Source organism: Astatotilapia calliptera, chromosome 18 (assembly GCF_964374335.1).
Source record: "Astatotilapia calliptera chromosome 18, fAstCal68.1, whole genome shotgun sequence".
Lineage (NCBI taxonomy): Eukaryota > Metazoa > Chordata > Actinopteri > Cichliformes > Cichlidae > Astatotilapia > Astatotilapia calliptera.
This window is the reverse complement of record NC_137439.1, coordinates 28,728,314-28,736,104: the sequence shown is the minus strand read 5'-3', so window position 1 is coordinate 28,736,104 and position 7,791 is coordinate 28,728,314. Positions and strand designations below refer to the sequence as shown.

The 7,791-nt window shown below is 38.4% G+C and overlaps 1 pseudogene; it reads left to right on the top strand.

Annotated features, from left to right (window-relative positions):
• Positions 1-413: 413 nt before the first annotated feature.
• Positions 414-5,230, top strand: LOC113011228 (solute carrier family 22 member 13-like; annotated as a pseudogene).
• The last annotated feature ends 2,561 nt before the right edge of the window (positions 5,231-7,791 follow it).

The following is a 7,791-nucleotide window of genomic DNA, read 5'->3' as shown; positions in this document are numbered from 1 at the left end:
ACATCTATGTTGTGTGCCTTGGTATACCTTGACCCATGTTTAGACTGGATCTGTTTCTGTATCTTTAGCTTCTTCTGTTGTTTTCTACATCAAATTAAAAGGAAGGACAGTCAAAAGAGATGGAGATGAGACTGAATAAGACAAAAAATGCATTTTAAAAAGAAGAAAGGGAAGCAAACTTTTATTGCTCAATGATCTTTTGAATGTTTCTGCAGACCACGGCATGATAAGACCATTTTATTATCGAGTGTACAATAACTTTTACAGCATCTCCACCTTACATAACACATCTGCTTGTTTTGTTATGTAAGAGCACTGGGTCAGGTTTTATAAGAAGGAATATTATAAAACTTAGCGGATGATCTATTAAGCTATCTGCAAGGTGTCTTACTGTAAGTTATATACTGCACTGTCACTTATGTTTCTAACTCGCAGGGTCTTTCCCTACAACATACAGCACCTTGAAGCGACTATTGTTGTAAATTGTAAATCTATATAAATAAATTTGAATGGAATTGAATTGGATTGTTGGAAATAGCAAATTAAACTGAATTAAGGCGTTGGGATTGGGTCTGTTATTGAAATTTGCCACATTGCCAAAGCTCTTGTAATTGCTGAAGGTTTTTGGTGACCACACTCAGAGGAAACTAATTAAACAAAGTGAAATGAACAAAAGGCTCATGTCAGGTTAAACTATCATCTCCATCAGTGAGAGGAGTTTTCTCTATAAAATGAAATGTCTGCTGAAATGCTGTCTCATCCTTCCTGAAATACATGATCTGGGGTTTAAACATTAATAGGCACTGTTTAAAGGTCGTCGTCGGCCAGCATCTCTAAAGTGAAAGAAGGCGCCCTGAAAATGGCTGATTTCGGGGAGATTCTGCGGAGTATGGGGGAGTTTGGGTTATTTCAGAAGATCACCCTTTTTGCTCTCAGCTTCCCTAATGTTATTCTACCTTTCCACTTTGCCAGTGTACTTTTTATCCAGTCAGATCCAGACAGACGCTGCAACACAGACTGGATACTCAATGCTGCTCCTAACCTGACCACAGAGGAGCAGCTTAACCTGACCGTGCCTCGGGAAGACGATGGGACCTTCAGCAGATGTCGGATGTTCGTCCCAGTGGACTGGGACATCGGTGCCATCAGGGAGTACGGGCTCAATGAGACTACAAGGTGCCAGAGTGGATGGGTGTATGGGAACATGCTGTATGAAGCCACCATAGTCACTGATGTAGGTCTTGGTCTTTTATAATGTAAATAATGTGAACTTTTATGAATGAATGTCAGTAATATGGGTTATTTTTCTCCCCAGTTTGATCTAGTCTGTGACCGGGCTAGTTTGTTGGAGACAGCACAAACTGTCCTAATGGCTGGCATCCTTGTTGGCTGTCTCTTATTTGGACCTTTTGCAGAGTCGTAAGTAAATACTTGTAGTGTTAACGTTTGGATTTTTTTTTTTTTTTGGTGCATTTGTGATATTTTTGTCACTTAATGTGAAACATCAACTAAATATTTAATTTGTCCAGAGGAGACAAAGTGACTTAAGGGATCTTATCTGTTGCAGGTTTGGTCGAAAAAGAGCATGTCAAATCCCAGCTGTTGTAATGGTGATATTTACTGTCACAACTGGATTATCGCCTAACTTCTACTTTTATCTGGCATCCCAGTTCATGGCGGGAGTTTGCTATGGGGGATATCGACTTAATGGCGTTATCCTGGGTAAAGTATTATCCCTTTCTTATCGTACTTTGTGTCAAACAGGTATATAAGTCTGATTTATATTGAAACTCACTGACTTATATCTTAGCTGTTGTTTGATAGCAATACATGTTTAAGTAAAAAAAATATTTATAATGCTTATATTCAGTATGAAAAGGTTATGTCATAGCAGGTAGTTGAGAAGCTCCCTGGTTGCAAAGCACCAGGTTTGGAAGCAATTTGAGTAAGTAATTGTCTTAAATATGTCTGAATTAAACGTTGTTATCAGTGCATGTTGCTCAAGCCTGTAGTGCTCGCTGGGTGAAACTCCTGCAGCAACACACAGACCTGATAACAGATAAAAAACATTTTTCCTCACTAAAAATTGAAAAATTGCTGACTTCTGATTAATTTTGGGGAGGTCTTCATTGTTACTGCGCAGGGTGAAAGTTGACCTTGAAAAAAAATAAAATAAACCATATTGAGTAATAGATCATATGAAAGGGCATAGAGAGAGTTGAAAAATCTCAAGTTTTTACAGCCTGTAGAAACCATATGTTTCAGTCAGTTCTTCTCCATCAGTACTGATAAAGATAATAAAATACACCATTTTAGTATGTAATGCTTCAAGGTCATAGGTCAAAGGTCAGGGTCATACAAATTAGGAAAAAGCTTCAGCTTCCATTTGATCATCTCCAAACTTTCAAGTAATATATTAGTCATTGGGGGACATAAGTGCAGTCAACATTTCTCTTGTGCAATAATTGAATGGTTAATTGATAAATGAATTGTTTAAAAAAATGTATCACTGACTTTATATTTATTAATTTATTATACTTCCCTCTTTTTAAACTGTACTGATGTTTTTTATATTTTTATTTTTTATATGTTTCTTATATGGTCCCTTTTTATCGGTTTAAAAGTTGTTTTCTGACTTGAGCTCTATAGTACTGGTAATAATTTGTTATTCATTCTTTTTTCAATTAATGATTTTTTAAAACATTATTTGACAGCATTTTACCTTTTGTCTGCATTCAGGGCTCTGTAATTCCTGTCAACATTGTCTTTTGACCTTTTTTTAAAAAAATTAAATAAAAAAATGTTATAGCCACTGAATGGATCGGGGTGTCCAATCGTTCATGGGGGGCATGTGTGACTCAGCTATGTGGTGCAGTTGGACAGTGCCTCCTCGCTGGAATGATCTACTTTGTACGAAACTGGAGACTGGCTCAGCTGATCACGGCAGCTCCACTTGCATTGGTTGCTATTTATATATGGTGTGCATTAACTCTCTCATGATGCCATCCCTTATGACTGGTACATTTGAATTTATTAAGTGCCACTGGCCTGTTTTGGACAGGTTTATCCCGGAGTCAGCCAGGTGGTTGCTGGGCACTGGAAGGACAACGGAGGCTAAACAGCTAATCAAAAAAGCTGCAGCCATCAACAAGCGCACGGTTCCAAACTATCTGCTGGACCAGGTACCCTTCACAACATTCACTTCCCTTTGTATCGAGGCTTGAAAGGAATATTACATGCAGCAATAATAAAAGCTGCTATGTAATAAAATATTAGCAGTATAATGAGCAAATGATGGGTAATGATGGACTCTAATAAAGTAAGCCTACTAGAACCACAAGGACACCGTGTCAACTTCTGAGGCCAAAGTTGCATTAGAAGGATAATAATTTAATGGACTGTGATGCAGTAAGTCAGACTTACATTTGTAAGGCTGTAGGATTAAATGATTGCTAACATGAGCAATGTTAGCATGATGTTGTGCTCACCCCTGTGCATTACAGATTATTGTGAAAGACCCTGAGAAAAAGGGAGGCATAAAAACTCTTATCCAATCAGCTGTGCTTAGGAAATATTTCTTTACCATAACATTGGCATGGTAAGTTATATTTTACACCTATCTGCTCTACCGAGCCTTTAATCGTCAGATCAAGTTGTGCAACTTGTATTTGAAATCCATCTCTGTCTTTCCCCAGGTTCTCGCTGAATGTTGCCTACTTCTGCCTTTCATTCAGTGTGGGAAAACTTGGCTTGAACATCTTCGTGACTCAGGCAGTATTTGGCCTGTCTGAAATACCAGCTCATATTCTGAGCATCTGGCTGCTGGAAGCAGTGGGAAGAAAACCATCTCTCATGGCAACACTTCTAATTGGAGGATTGTTGTGTCTCTTAATGCTAGCGGTTCCTCAAGGTAGAGCTCCTCAGATGTATTCACTCAGGACTGTTGTTTTGTTGGTTTGTTTGGTCTGTCCTGACTCTGCTCAGATCAGCTGGTTGTTGTGTTAGCTGCTTACAAAGCACCTGTGTTGCCAAAAAGGAAGTTGCAGGTTGCTCTCTGGTGGACAGTCTATGAGATGTCAATATTCCCCGCAAATACCTCTAAACCACAACATGGCAGAAGGGTGTTTCTTGTGTCTCTTCTTTACTTGTTTAATTTTCACTCACTGGCTGTTATAAATGCTGATATCTATGAATCAGCTCATAGCTAATAATGCTGGGCCATCAATACATGGTCCAGTTATATGTATTTGTTTATTTTTTTTCCTCTGATATTGTCTGTTTTTAGATGGCAGTGCCATTCAGTCATCTCACGATACTAAACACTAAAGGGCTTCTAACTGTCATGGTAAAATACAGGTGTAACTTTGCAAGTAACAAAATTCATCTGTTAAACCATAAGTGGGTCTCTGTGGTAAAGCCTAAACTAAAATCTGCTGAGGGGGGTGAAACTCCTGCAGCAACACACAGACCTGATAAAATGGAAATAATGAAGCAGCTATCATGAGCTCCATCCTGAAATCTTTGGAAGGTCATTGAGTGCAAACTTACAGCCGTGGAAACCCAGTACAGTTACAAAACTGTGAAAGAGATGGGGGACTAGTGAATTTGTAAGTCACAGATTCCAAGAAATGGGCCTGGACCCTTTTTGCTGATTTACAGACAGACCTTTGGGTTCTTAAATTTCTCTAAAATTATTATGTGAATGATGAAGGAAATATGAATTAGCTGCTTCTGAAAGCAGTAAACTTAATCTGTCAGTCTGTTTCAGGTTATGCTGTTGCTGTTACTGCGTTAGCAACCTGTGGACGTTTTCTCACTAACTGGGCAGGCTCCGTGTGCAATGTGTATGTTCAGGAGCTGTTTCCAACATCTTTTCGGTGAGCTGAGTCTCTCTCTCTCTCCTTGCCATTGCAGCCATAATGTTAGTGTGGCTCTCAAACTCTGTAGTCCTTAAAATATACATTCTTGTTTCAGACAAACAGCTTCTGGTTTGGGCTCTATTGTGTATCGAACTGGTGGTCTGATATCTCCACCAGTCAACATGTTGGCCATCTACCACTGGTCCATACCAATCATAGTCTACAGCAGCCTTACACTCATCAGTGGAGCTCTTGCCTTCTTGCTTCCTGAGACCAGAAGAAAAGAGCTTCCAGACTCAACTGATGAAGCTGAAGCCAATGGGTAATTAAGCTGCAAGCGAGACGGCAAACTCTTCAAACAATTTCTATAGTTTTAACCTCTCTGTTTTCCTTTTCCCTGCAGGACGAAGACTATGGAGAGGAACCAAAGTGGATCAAACTTACCTCCACAAAGAAAATCAACTAAGCTGTAATCTGAATATTTCAGTTGCTTCCTGTTTTGTTGCAGCAAACAACAAACACACAAGCTGGCAAAAACTTGATTGAAAATTTGATTTTTAAAAGTCAAGTCTCTCTTGATAGTGTTACTGTTTTTCTCATATACCTTAGCAGCAATAATTTGAAGTAGAGCAGGGCGATATGGCCAAAAATATTTATCACGATATATATTTGAAAATTTGCGATAACGATATAACCGACGATATAATTGATGCGAGACAAAATACAACTCCACAACATTACTAGCGCAAAAAGACAACCTTCCATTTATTTTCACTTAAACAAGAAGCTGGTTTTTATGTACATTAAAAGCTTTATAAAAAATGTAACAGTGCAAATGCAAATTCCTTGCTGAAAGTTTAACCAAAAGGCATTTCCAGTAGAAATGGGCTGACATATCCTGAGCATAACCATGTATAATATCCACTGAAGTTAAAAAGAGGTGCTTTGCAACATTAAACTGCAGTGTGCAGTACATATTTTTCGGACCATAAGGTGCACGGGATTATAAGGCACATTAAGCGAAACAAAGCAGTCAGATAAATCAAACTTTATTAAACTCATTCTTCTTGCTTCCTCCACTTCTGTACCATTGATTTATTAATGAATGAATTCTGCTCTATTCCCATGTTGTTGCAGTATATTAATGACTAACCTTGTATTGTGGATGGATTATCTCAGTTGTTCTCCTGACTGAAGTTTGGTCCATTTACAGAATCCTGCCATGCGATTGCATTTGTCTCTAGCTATCAGGAACTTTAACGTTAACTTTTATAAGTGGAAAAGTGTTAGTGTTCGTCCTCCAGCTTCACTGTTTATGTTATGCTAACATAGCTGTGTCGCTAGCAGTCAGGTAGCACATCATTATATACCAGCTAGCCCAACTTCAGTAACCCTACAAACGTCACTGCTGTTTAGTTTCCTGTCTTCATTTATGTTGGACGTGATAGCAGAGCTGTACGTTTGAATTTTTCCAGAAATCTCTGTCAGAACATGCTATATCATGCTTAGGTAACTAGCAAAACTAGCAAGCTAACTTCCGCTAGCTTCCTGCTAACTTCTAACTCCGTTAAATGTAATAACTTTTGTTTTCATGGATGCCTGGAAGTTAAACTTCATAGTTTCACCTGGTTAAGCAGCAATGCTGATCGTTTTATTAAAGATGAAAGAATTTAGACAGTTTTTAACTCTCAGTGATGCTGCAGTGTTGTTTGACCTGAAGAGACGGAGTTTAGGACCCAGATTACTCCCAGAAGAGCATCTTAGTCCGACAAATACGACAATAACGACGGCCGCTTGCATGTTCTGCAAAAAAATGTGCTTTGTCGTGTATCTGACCGACAAACACCACACCAGTTCCACATCAATGAAGTTGCACCATTTTTACAAACCAATTCTGGTTCATCTGTTTCACTCAACAATCGGCCATGTGCGTATGAAAACAAAGGCACTGCGCATGCGCGTTTTACTCATATTCTATCGCGATATTTCATTTTCCTATCGTTGCCTAACATTATACCAGTATTACCGTGAACGGTATAATATGGCCCAGCCCTAACTTGAAGTAATCATTTTCTGTATGGTTTTATTATGTTTTTATGTTATTATGTTATGGTTTTTATTATGTATGCCCACTCTTCTTAACATCATTGCTTCATAGGCCAGAACAGCATTTCTGTCAAGTTCAAGTTTAAACTTTGACTTGATTGTGAGACCCAACTTTAGACAAGGTTTTGCTGTCAGACAGACGGCCTCACATTTGACTCTAGAATATTTTAGTATAGAAGAGACTCAAGGCAAGTTCCTACAAATTTGCAAATCAAGCCCAAATCATCACCCCTCCACCAACGTGGGTGAAAACTGGTATGAGATTTTTGTGCTGATATGCTGTGTTTAGTTTTCACAAAACATGGTGCTGAGCATTACAGTCAAACATCTCCACTTTGGTCTCACCTGTCCAAAGGACATTGTTTTAGAAGCTTTGTGGTTTGTTCAGATGTCCTATGTTTTTACTTAATTATTAATTGAATAAGCAATGATCAATAACGTTATATCTTCTACTTTAGACTGAATTGTTTATTTCATTCTCAAATGCTTTTATGTTGAATAGTAACAAGTTGATTAAATAAAGAGACAAAGAGATATACAAATAAATTTATATTCATTCAAACTTTTCAGAGTGATGTCTGAGGTTAATTCTGAATAGTAATGAGCAGTGATTGTGTCTTTTTGTTCACAAACACACTGCTCATTTATAAATGCTGTAGCTTTAAGAGCAACCTCCCCAAAACCAGTCCAGTCCAACCAGTATGGCAACAACTGAAGTCAAAAATCCAGAACATCTGGCTTCATCCTGAAAGAAACCCAGTGGGTCATTGGTGCAAGCTGTTATCAAAAGATACAGTGGGTAAAATAAGTATTGAACATGCCACAA